Source organism: Xyrauchen texanus, chromosome 39 (assembly GCF_025860055.1).
Source record: "Xyrauchen texanus isolate HMW12.3.18 chromosome 39, RBS_HiC_50CHRs, whole genome shotgun sequence".
NCBI classification, from domain to species: Eukaryota; Metazoa; Chordata; class Actinopteri; order Cypriniformes; family Catostomidae; genus Xyrauchen; species Xyrauchen texanus.
The window spans coordinates 23288124-23301279 of record NC_068314.1 but is presented as its reverse complement, the minus strand read 5'-3'; positions in this window follow the sequence as shown (position 1 = coordinate 23301279).

Here is a 13156-nt window from a genome sequence, read left to right as displayed (position 1 = left end):
GATGACAAGCAATGGCAGGTAAATACTTAAACTAAACGTAGTCGTAATCGTAATCTCTTCGTCATTACCCAAATAGACCACAGAGGAAACACAACACATCAGGCCAGAAGGGAAGAGGAATAATTCTGCGCAAGACACATGTAAGTGCACATAAGGAGAATATGAAGAGGCAGAAATCAAGAGGGCAAACGAGGAGGGCAGGTGGAGCAAATTAACAGATGATCAGGGAAACAAGGGGGAGGGACCAGGAAAAGTCAGAACACAAACAGATGGGGCAGAGAAACACATGGAGAGACAAAATACAACAGAAGGTCGAAAACAACATAATAGAAATTACAGGATCCTACCACAAAAATGAATAACAAGACTAGACAGATGACAGGGTCCTGACACACTGGTTCTGTCAGTGGTTGAAACAGAAGAACCAAAATGCAGACCATAAAAAACAAAAAGGGGTTTTTATTACATAAAAACTAAAAAATATAACAGTCCAGGCAAAACAGGACACAAAACAAAACAACCCATGAGGGGGAAAACCAACCCAAAAAAAACAGGCATAAAACAAAATACAAGAACCAGGACCATACCAGACTGACAAGAAACCACAATCAGACAGAAACCACAAGGAATGATCCAACACAGGACAAAGAACATCAGGGAAATATAAAGAGGGAGAAATCAAGACGTAAATGAGGAGGGCAGGTGAAACGAGACGTCTATTTGTTTAGTCGGTTCTTGTTTTCTGCTTATTTGTATTTTTGATCTAGTTGTAGTTTGTGTATTTTTCTTTGTTTAGTTTTGTTGTAGGTTTTACACTCTCTTGGTTTTGTTTCCTGCCATGTTGGCTTTTGTCCAGGTCTTTTGAGTTATTAATTTATTTATTTATTGTGCCCTGTTTTTGTATTTGGTCTTTTAATAAAAGATTTATTTTGAGCATTCGAATGTCTGCACTTGGGTTCTCCGAATGAAATCCCTGACACAGTGTACAGATGACCTGACAATAACCCTTGTAATTAGTCCAGTTCTGATCTTTAGTCTCATTAATGACGACTAACCCCTTGGGAGAACATTGTCATTCATCACCAATATGCTGATCGGTGTGTAGGTTGAAAAGATTTTGGAGACCAATGTTGAGATTTTACTTCTGAAATGATTCAGCAACCCCAATATGTGGCCCATGTCCAGTGTTTATTTTACGTAGTGGGAACAGAGGCTGTAGTTTGGGAACGGAATACTAGCATACTGCTTATTTCATTCTGTGAAGTTCACTTAAGACAAAGACTTTTTAATATAACTTCCTGTCACACATGAAATGGAAAATCAAGTCAAGTGTACTGACAGTGACTCATTTAACCACCACGTAATCGCAATGAGTCCTTAGTCGAATGGCAGAACATTCAAAGGAGGCATGAATTTGTAGGACTCACACCCGCATTTCAAGAGGGAGTTCAGTAAACCTGTGCTGTGTGAACGGAACCGTACTGCACAACTACATGTCTGTCATGTCATACAGTGCAATATCTCCTTTGCATTGCATTATAAACTCATGATATTCACAGCTATTGCAAAAATAGAAGAGGGGCTTGACTTCGGTTATTCATACAGATAGTTTTCGAGCCACTCCTATAAGCTGTTATATGAACACTACACTTTCACACTACATTTTGTGTCTCCATTGTCTCTCATTCAAACGCATCAGAGCATAGGAGAGCAGCAATGCAAGCTAATGCAAAGAAATGTCAGGTTCTGCAGTGGACGAAAGTTAAAGTTTTCTGAACTCTGACCTGCAAATCTGTATGACGAGAGGATGCATGACCAATGGAACATATAGTATAAATGTAACTCACTGACATTTAGCTTGATGAGGATGTGCAAGTGTCCTGCTGAGGTGAACGAAGCAATTCTACTTCAATAAAATGTTTACAAATAATTAACCACAGTACCCACGTGTACCCTCAGGAGTTGATACAGTTAAAAACGCAGCAGGATGGTTAAGTGTTTCCTTGCTTCCTTGTTTCACCTTCAGGTGCAGCATTTGCACCTTGTTTTATTACTATGAAGCGGCAGTCATGCACTGTTGTGTGCTGATGGAAGAGTGATTCAGATGGTGCGCCATCGTTTGGTTTAAGAGGAATTCCTGGGGTGTGATGCCCCTTTGTCTTTTTAAAATGAGAGGATATTTGGATTGGTATGGAGACACGCTGTGTCACTCATCCCTTGTTTTCTTACCGAAGCATCAAATTAAATGCTAATTGTTTTTGTCTGTGTGTGATGTGGTACTGAGCTGCACTGTGTGCCTGACTAGGGACAATATGCAGAGAGAGAAACTGTGTGGTATAGTGTTTGCATGTGTGTGTGTTTATCATTATTACAGAGCACAAGCAACACTTATCTTTTTCTCTCACAGAACAGGCCTGGAACGCCCATTAAATGCCATTTAAAACTCTGTCATGCCATCAATGCATGACACCAACCCATTTCTTTAAAAGCAGCATGCCATATGTTAATTAACCATTTAATTCACATTTAATTCATTAAAGGCACTTCATAATCTTGCACCCCAATACCTTACACAACTTCTCCATGTTTACACTCCTTCACGTGCTCTCAGATCTTCATCTTCAATTTCTCTTGTGTTACCAAGGATTCGACTAACTACCATGGGTGCCAGATCCTTTAGTTATGCTGCCCCCCGCCTATGGAACTCTCTTCCCCTTGATATTCGCAATAGCGACTGCTTGTTGACTTTTAAAACGCGTCTTAAGACCTATCTTTTTATACAAGCTTTCTTATAACATTTTGTATTGAGTTTTTAATGCACTTTATCTGTATGTGGCTTGTTTGTTGTGTGTATTGTCCTATGCAGTGACCTGTATATTGCTTGTGAGGTGACCTTGGGTGTTATGAAAGGCGCCATTAAATAAAATGCATTATTATTATTATTAATTCCTTTCACTAGCATTGGAGGTATCAGGACAGAGAGCCATCAATGACACAATTCACTGATAAGACCTTGGTACAGTCCTCATTGTAAAAAAAAAGAAATAATATTCTCCCATTACTAGTACACAATACATACATATAGTTTAATCAACAACCAAAGGAAATGTACAGTAAGTAGTAACTTTGTTCTCTATGTCTATGTTACTGGTCCTTCTTGACCTGCCCCCAGTGGGATTTGAAACAGCAATCTCTGACATTTGAGGCGGACATGCTAGCAGGTAGTCTTGAAAGCCATGGCCTCTAACCACAGTCGCTAGTGCGTCTCTTAAGGCCACGAGAGTGAGATTTTACACACTACACAGCTATCACGTACCAACTGGCTAACGTTACATCTACATGTCTTCTATGCTGCAGAGTAAATGGTCAGTTATAAATAAAACAATAAAAATCAAAAAGCACATTCCCTGTCTGTCATTCACTCAACGTTGTGTCGATGTACTGACACTAGGGGTTCGCTCTTGAGAGCCCCAATCACCTTTGCTTTATTTAGAAAAGGCCAATGAAAATTGGCAAGTGGAATTTGCATGCCACTCTCTGTCCCAGACATAAGGGTATAAAATATGGCGTGCACCACTCATTCAGACTTGTTCTTCGGAGCCGAGCACACATGTGTGTTCGTCCCGTCACCTCGCTATTTGCTGCAGGAATAATGGCATGTATCAGCGGTCACCCTCACATGGTCGAGTGTTGTCGAGGGTCTACAGGTGTAAAAATAATATATTCAAAAGAGTATATTTTCTCTATAAGAGCTCGCACAAATTATTGATGTCTTTTTAAAGATGTCCTTTCACATTTGTGCTACTGGGTGTGGCCTTTACTCTCCCCACCGGATGGCAACGAAATCTGTCTCAAGTGCTTAGGTCACCAGCAATCTGTGGCAGCTTTTGTGGAGGGGTCATGTTCTCACTGTGATAACATGCCCATTAGAACTCTTCCTATTCTCTTCCTTCTTTGTGAAGCAGAGAGCCACCGCGGCTACTTCCCGACCCGATACATCCTGGGTTGAAACTCAGGGACCTGAGTCGGCGAACAACGTGGGCGATCTGGATGTGTGAGTGTTTCTGCCTGCTTAGTCCCTGCAGTCCTTCCATCCTCCAGCACACTTATTCTGCCTGGTAATGCCGCTTTCCTCCCACAGGAAAGCAGCACCACCTGCCCATCAGCCGGATGCCAAGAACCCTGGATGGGCTTCGAAGCGGCTCTGAGACAGGCGACTCAGGGATGAGGCTACTGGCCACCGTTGCGGGCTCACGGGACAGCACACCTCCCCCGGACGATCTTCCCGGTGGGGCGTTTGCTCTGCCTCGCCACAAACCACTCACCCCAGGCATGATAAACCCAATCGTCCCCATGGTGCCGTTAGCGCAAATGCTGGGAGCCTGTTAGCGCTTTCCAGCCAACCAGGTTCAGTGGTGTCTTCTCCACCACGGTGTGAGGATGCCTCAGTCCTTCAGTCACCACCCTTCTGGCCAAGGGAGTGATAGAGTCTGTCCCCTTAGCTGAGTTACACAAGGGCTTTTACAGCCCTATTTTATCGTGCTCAAGGGGTGGGTGTTTGCAGCAAATTCTGGATCTGCGTGCCTTGAACAAAGCCTTACACATGGTTCCGTTCAATATTTTGATGCAGATGCGCATCCTGGCATCAGTACGACATCAGGATTGGTTTGCAGCCTTCGAACTGAAGGCGCGTACTTTCACACATTGATATTTGCACGACACAAACCCTGAAGTGGCGTCTCTTCTCAAATTGTTGTTCTTCCTATGGGGAAGATCCACAGAGATGCGCTGTCTGGTCTGTGTTGTCCTTCTTACAGGAGGGGCTGGATAGACAGCTGTCTCCCTCCACCCTGAAGGTGTATGTGGCTACTATAACAGCATATCACGACACACTGGATGGGAGACCCTCATGGCAGCACAACCTGATTACTATGTGTGGAATATTTTTATTATTAATATTTTATATTTTATAAATTAATCAAGTATAAACAATGATAATATAGCCATTTTATTCACAATTATTTCTGATGGTCAAGCAGGTATTTTACTGAGTGAGTGTGTGTTTCGAGGCCTGTGAAAATGAGGTCCTTCAAAATGCAATGTGTGAACACATATGGTACTCAAATATGGTAAACTTGAATCTCATGTTTTGACACTAGAGAAAAAAATAGGATAAGGCCATTTAAAGAGGTTCCAGATGTTTCCTTCTTAAACATAAAAGACTGAAGACACAGAACAAAATGTATGGGGTGCATTAGCTACACCTTGGTAGATTATTTGTATTTACGTTAGTACAAACTCAGATTCAGCAGTTGTTTCTGCAGGGGCAACTCGTCTATCTTCTGGTAAAACCCCAAGACTTCAAGTGATTTTTCACAGAATGGGCAGAATGTTGAGTGGTGGTGGTGTAGTGGGCTAAAGCACTAAACTGTTAAGCAGAAGGTTATCGGTTCGATCCCCACAGCCACCACCATTGTGTCCTTGAGCAAGGCACTTAACTCCAGGTTGCTCCGGGGGGATTGTCCCTGTAATAAAGGCACTGTAAGTCGCTTTGTATAAAATAAATGTAAATGTAAATCCACAACACGGGTTCTTCAAGGGCACAAGGAGATTGAATCCTCCTATGCCGTGCCTGGTTCCCTCTTGGGATCTCTCTGTGGTCCTACCTGCCCTACAGAGAGCCCCTTTGAGCCCCTGGAGCAGGCCAAGCTCAGCACTTTGTCACTGAAGACAGCCCTCGTGGTGGGGCTCACCTCTATGAAGAGGGTTGAGGACCTGCAGGCACTCTATTTCACCAGCAAATGCCTGGAGTTCGGGCCAGCACACTCTCACATGATTTTGAGACCCTGGCCCGGTTACTCCCTTTCGGGATCAGGTGGTGAACCTGCACACTCTCGCTGGTGCTTGGCTACCTTCAGAGGAGGAAGACCCGGCCTTGTCATTGCTGTGTCCAGTTTGCACCCTGCGCAACATGGTCTATCTGGACCACAGGTCCTAAGGGTCTAAGGGTGGCCCATTGGCTTGTGGATACCTGCTGTGCCCCTATGGAGTCTGGGCGCACTCCACTAGAGGTGTTGCATCCTACTTGGTACTGGCGAGGGGCACCTCTCTAACAAACATATGCAGAGCAGCGTGTTGGGCTACACCCAATACCTTTACGGGGTTCTACAACCTGCACATAGAACCATTTTCAACCGAGTGTTACAGGGTAACAACAGGTAGACCGGGCAGCCGGTTGGGTGTAATGTGTGCTATCTTGTCCACAACAGTTCCCCGCAACTGGTGAACACGGAACACCTCTTTAATTTCTTAAACACTGTTCGTGACTAACTTGGTGGAGGAGTTATGGTGAAGGCCCAGTACTCATTGTAAATTGATAAGCTTTCCCCTTTTTAGCTGAAGAAGCGTCCACTTTTACAACAAATTATACTTCTGTGTGGAGCTTTAATATGAGAAATCAAATTAGTTGTTTTAAAAGTTTTACTGGTATTTCTACTACACGACATTCTAGCAGTGAAAAGGTTACAAAGTGCAACTCTGCTGTCATTGCCACCCAATTCAAAGTAATTCTACACGAGACATTTATTTCACATACAGCACGAGGTGTACGCTAATTGTCTGACACACTTTTCTAACCCCTTTTGAAATAATCAGCCCTGATCATTGGCTATTTTTAAACTATGGCTGTTGTCAAATACTTGCATTTAACAGACAATATTTGGCTGATACATCGGTGCAACTCTTGTAAAAAAAAATTAAATAACCTCAGGTGAAATTATACAAATAACACAGTAATAGTTTTTTGGGTAAATAAATATATGAATGGATTACTTATAGTTATCTCTACCTATTAAATTATGATACTGTTGGAGAAACTATGTGAACATCGTAAAAATTATGCATATCAGCCTAATGCTGACAGTGTATCATTTTACCCACAATTAGAAAAATCAAATATAAGACTTTTTTACCAGTACAAAAATGTCTAGGTTACTGTTGTAACCTCCGTTCCCTGATGTAGGGAATGAGACGTTTTGTCGAATGAAGCGACACTAGGGGACTTTCTTGAAGGCCTCAGTTACCTCTGAACTTGAGAAAAGGCAAATGAAAAATTGGAAGACAGAATTTGCATATCCCTCCCCCGGACATACGGGTATAAAAGGAGGGAATTGTGCATCTGTTCATTCAGGTTTTGCATTGAGGTGGTGAATACGTCACAAGGGTTTTCAGGCAACATGTGGAAGTGGTGCGGTGGTAGATCCTACCTGCTGAGAGGGAGGAGTTGCTACAAACATGGTGACCAGGGGGCAGAGGGGACTGCCCAAGGGATATGTGGGTCCGCCGTTAGGGGGACCGTACCACGGAAAATACACACACCGAGTGGCCGCGCTGTGACCTTCGTGGCCCGGAGGGCGAGAGCAATCATAGAGTGCAGTTCCTGCAGCACGTCGGGGTCAGGACTACCCAAGTGCAAATTTTTAAATGCCTTGGCCTGGTGGACTTGCAGGAGGACCATGGCATCAGGGCGGAGGCGGCCTGTCGGGTGGCGCTATAGGCTTTGGCAGTCAGTGACGACGTCATCCTACAGGCCTTGGAGGGGAGCACCGGGCGATCCCGCCAGGTGTCTGAGTTTTCCGGACACAGGTGGATCGCAACTGCTCTGTCCACCTGGGGGACCTCCGAGTACCCGTGGGCCACCATGCTGTCGAGGGTAGTGAGAGCGGATGACGAGGAGGTTGGTTGCGGGCAGTGAAAGGGACCCTCCATGACCTTGTCAGCTCATCGTGCACTTCCAGGAAGAAAGGATATCGACCACATCCAGGAACTACACAGGGGCGGAAAGGCATCTTTAACAAGACGCGTCCTGAAAAGGATGTTCAACGCCTGCTGTGTGTGTCCTTTTAGAAAAATAAACTCTTTTAGGAGAATATTCTCTTTTTCAGAAGAGCTGTCAAATCACCAGGGCCAAAGCTACACTGGCATGCAGAGAAGGAGAAAGCCGCTGATGCGCGCCATAGATCCAACAGCAATGCTCTGCAGAAGTGAGTGGAACAGAAGTGATGTCAGCTCGCTGACTGCACAACCGCTCGGCTCCGAAGAAGAAATCTGAATGAACAGATGCATGATTCCCTCATTTATACCCATATGTCCGGGGGAGGAACATGCAAATTCTGTTTGCCAATTTCTCATTGGCCTTTTCTCAAGTTCAGAGGTAACCAAGGCCTTCAAAAAAGTCCCCTAGTGTGACTTCATTGGACACAACGTCGAGTGAGCGACAGACAGGGAACAACCAATTAAAATTTGTGTAGTGCTTTTCACAATCTTTTTACAAATGTTCTTTTTGTCTCTTAATTTTTTCAACTAGGATCCATGGATCCCAAGGAGTCTGCAAGGAGGCACTGCAGGGTTGGAGGACCTCAGTTTGTATACCCTTCAAGCAGTCCTGCTTCCAACAAACATCTGGCTGTCAGTGTTTCTACCCATCAAATAAATCACTTTTATGTTCAATCTTGCAGGCATCTATGACAAAGTTAAATTCAGCATGTAGGCCGGGAGTCTATTTTATTTCGAAGTCCTTGTTATTTCACCAGCTTTGGCCACACAGTGGTGTCAAATTATATGATCTATGCCAAAGGGACACAAAAATGAAGGAATAAAAACTGGGGTATAAAAGTTGAGAGCGAGTGGTACTTTATATCAAGATAATAACAAGTCTGGCAGTGAAGGCCCTTTGTGGCTGCCACAGAAAGAAACATGCCATTAGAAATTGAGAGTGGGGCCTACAAGTTTGACAGACTATTACATCCTTAAAAGTGAGATGGGTTGGGGGTGAAAGACCCAGTTGTTACCGTAAGCAAACTGGGGCATGGCCTCTCTGACTTGCCGCTTTGCTCCTTGTGCCTGCGGCGAAAGTTTTAGAGCAGCTGTATGTTCAAACAGCTATTTCACAAGAACGCTGAGCTTTTAGAAGGCCACATTCCTGCTTAAAAGCAACACTAAAGTATGCAGGGGTATTATCCCTGTGAAAAACAGCGTGTCTCTTAATTCACACGGTGAGACAAAAACAGAAAATTGGCATCAGGCAATTTGCATTGCTTTCCTATAGCGTCAGCACTTAACACATGCTTGGCTCTGCTGTTGGAGGTTTGGCTAGCTGCTCCTTCATTCCCTCTCATACCCTGTTACAACAAAGGTCCAAGCTTGACAAATCAGTATTTTTTTTATAATAGAACTCCTGCATTTCACACAAATGCACAAAACAAACAAACAAAAAACTTACAAAAAGTTGCCTCAGGACACTCAAGCTCTGTTCCAATATCTAGTGAGCTGCCTTAATGTCTATTGCCTAAATGGCAGCTGTAAGGACTGTAAGGTTTGGAATGCTCCACATTAGTATGAACTCCATGTACCACACAAATAGTGCTACTCATGTGAAGTGCAGTTGATTTCCATAGAGTTTGTCGTTCGCATGTTGCTAAGCTAATGATGTGATACTCCAGTTAGCATTAAAATAGCACACAAATATTGGTTAAAACAATCTGCCTTAGTATTTTGCCAAAATGTGTATCTATGAAGGAACAGCCATTGTATCAGCAGCATGGCTATGATCCCTGCTGAGAAAAAAAAAATTCAACCAGTCTAAACAGTTTTTTTGGTCTTAGCTGGTCTCCCATGCCTTTAAGTTCTGTCTTGGTAACTAGCTCACTAGCTTTTGAAACAGAGCTTCCCTCTTAATAAAAATGCTACATAAATGTACCGTAATTTCTGGACTATTGAGCGCACCTGAATATAAGCTGCACCCACTGAATTTAAAAAAAATAAATATTTTAAACATAAATAAGCCGCACCTGTCTATAAGCCGCAGGTGCCTACCGGTACATTGAAACAAATGAACTTTACACAGGCTTTAACGAAACACGGCTTGTAACAAAAATAAATAGGCTTTAACGAAACACGGCTTGTAACAAAAATAAATAGGCTTTAACGAAACACGGTGTGGCAGCGGGGGCGTGGTCAAGCGCCCGTCCGGGAGAGAAAAGCGGTAAGGGCACTTACATCAAGTGCTGAAAACTGTCACACTGGTGCCAGTTTTCCCAAGAAGGACACGTGAAGCAGGGCACTTGACGTTCCAGGTAAGGCTTTTAATGGCCACAGCAATGTTTACAATAAATTTTATAAAGTTTCTCAATTCTTGGACTTCTATGCGCCAACACTAGACTGACGTGTGTCTGTCTGTCACTCACTCACTCACTCACTCACTCACTCTCTCTCTGCTGCCTTTTTATGCCGCTCTCCCCACGCTTACTGAAATTAGACACAGGTGTTAGACATTAGCTCAGGTGTAAGCGCCCTTACCGCTTTTCTCTCCCGGACGGGCGCTTGACCACGCCCCGGCGGCCACACACGGCTTGTAACAAAAAATAAAAAATTAGCAGTAAACAGTAGCCTAGCAAGAAAGTCATTGGTCACTATCTTCCTCCTCTTGTGCACATGAAACCACTGAAGTCATCTCCTTCGGTTGTCGGAGTTGAATAGCCTCAGCTTTAGTTGTCTTTTTGCACTGAGTCAATTCATCACGCTGCTGTTTCCAACGTCTCCCGTGCAGCAGCTCTATTTCCTTTTCCAACAGCCAGATCAATCGCCTTCAACTTGAAAGCTGCTTCATATGCATTTCTCTGTGTCTTGAGGGTGACAAAATGACTACCGTAATCAGTATGATGGGAAGTTTGAGCGCGCTCGATTTAATCTAAACAGTAAAAAAAAGTTGTTTGACCTTAACCCGTTCGGCAATTTCATTGGTCTAATGAAAGCTTCATGCTGCCAAAAAACTGAGCACGTCACAGAATGTTTTTTTTTTTTTTAAATAAAATTTGAAAGCGGGAAAAATCCATATATTAGCCGCATCGTTGTTTAAGCTGCGAGGTTCAAAGCGTGGGAAAAAAGTTGCGGCTTATAGTCCGGAAATTACGGTACCATGATTATCAAACCCCCACATTATAACAACCCATGTGTATTTGTAATGTTATCATAATCAAACAGGGAGGTTGTGGCAGGGCGGAGGGCGGGGCCGGGTCGTGAATTTCCTTTCAATAGTCCGCTATAGTGATTTGAATATTATAGGTTGCCTTGTTCTTTGTGAAAAGTGCATTTTTAGATGTACTGTATGAATTTGGACCATTTTGGCTATTAGTAGGCCAAATGTATGCTGTCAGTAAGGTCGCTGTCAAAGCCATCAGTCGCCTACAGTTACATTCTTGAGAATGGCACTTATGGCTCTCAAACAATTTGGCTCAAAACAGCTGTGTGAAAAACCTCTGTGGCAGGGCGGAGGGCGGGGCCGGGTCGTGATCATACACACCCGGTCCCTTATCAGGCTAATTAAGCATTGGAGAGGGATAAAGGCTGATGGCAGACGGTGTTGCGACAAGAGAGAGATAGTTTACAGACATGTCTGTCGTGTGTGTTTGTCCTTTGTTTCAGTTTATTATTAAATAATTATATATTTATTATTAAATATTATGTTGACAAGACGGTTCTCGCCTCCTCCTTTCCATTGATCCCTTTACGCTGAAACAATGGACAAACACACACATGACGGACATCTCTCTCTCATCACACCACCATCTGCCATCAGCCTTTATCCCTCTCCAAGGCTTAATTAGCCTGATAAGGGACCGGGTGTGTATGATCACGACCCGGCCCCGCCCTCCGCCCTGCCACAGAGGTTTTTCACACAGCTGTTTTGAGCCAAATTGTTTGAGAGCCATAAGTGCCATTCTCAAGAATGTAACTGTAGGCGACTGATGGCTTTGACAGCGACCTTACTGACAGCATACATTTGGCCTACTAATAGCCAAAATGGTCCAAATTCATACAGTACATCTAAAAATGCACTTTTCACAAAGAACAAGGCAACCTATAATATTCAAATCACTATAGCGGACTATTGAAAGGAAATTCACTCAATGTCAAGTCCATCACAAAGCAGATGTCCAACAAAGCATGCCATCAAGACCACAGCAGAAGTTTCTTAACTGAATGAAGGGACTTAGACTATAGGCCTTTTACATGTGTTTCTGTGTCGTCAGATCATTTTGACTGCTAGAATTCTTCTTGATGCTAGCATGGCGTCTCGCATTCCACGTACATGTTGCCACCTACTCGGCTGCTTGTGCAATCTTTTTCCTTATTATTTCCTTTCCTTTATCTTCCTGCTCCTTTTCCATCAAAAAACAAAACAAAACCTTGGATCCTTTGCCTCAACTCTAGATCCATCAGGGCTCAGGCTTTATAGAAAATCATGCCTCAATATCTTAAAGCCCACAGAGAGCAAGCTAAAATGATTGTAGCCAGGGAAAAACTTCTTTCAATGTTATTTAGCGGTGAAAAAAAATACTGGAGAGGAGCCTGACCTCTGTTTTTACGATATATGTACATATATCAACTTTGTACTCCTCACCTGGTTTTCGCCACCCACACTAGACACCATCTGAACCAAACAAGTTTATCTTGGTCTCATCTGACCACAGGACATGGTTCCAGTAATCCATGTCCTTAGTCTACTTGTCTTCAGCAAACTGATTGCAGGCTTTCTTGTGCATCATCTTTAGAAGAGGCTTCCTTCTGGGATGACAGCCATGCAGACCAATTTGATGCAGTGTTCGGCATATGGTCTGAGCACTGACAGGCTGACCCCCTTCCCACCCCTTCAACCTTTCAGCAATGCTGGCAGCACTCATACGTCTATTTCCCAAAGTCAACCTCTGGATATGAAGCTGAGCATGTGCATTCAACTTCTTTGGTCGACCATGGCGAGGCCTGTTCTGAGTGGAACCTGTCCTGTTAAACCGCTGTATGGTCTTAGCCACCGTGCTGCAGCTCAGTGTCAGGGTCTTGGCAATCTTCTTATATCCTAGGCCATCTTTATGTAGAGGAACAATTCTTTTTTTCAGATCCTCAGAGAGTTCTTTGCCATGAGGTGCCATGTTGAACTTCCAGTGACCAGTTTAAGGGAGTGTGAGAGCAATGACACCAAATTTAACACACCTGCTCCCCATTCACACCTGAGACCTTGTAACATTAACGAGTCACATGACACCGGGGAGGGAAAATGGCTAATTGGGCCCAATGTGGACATTTTCACTTAGGGGTGTAC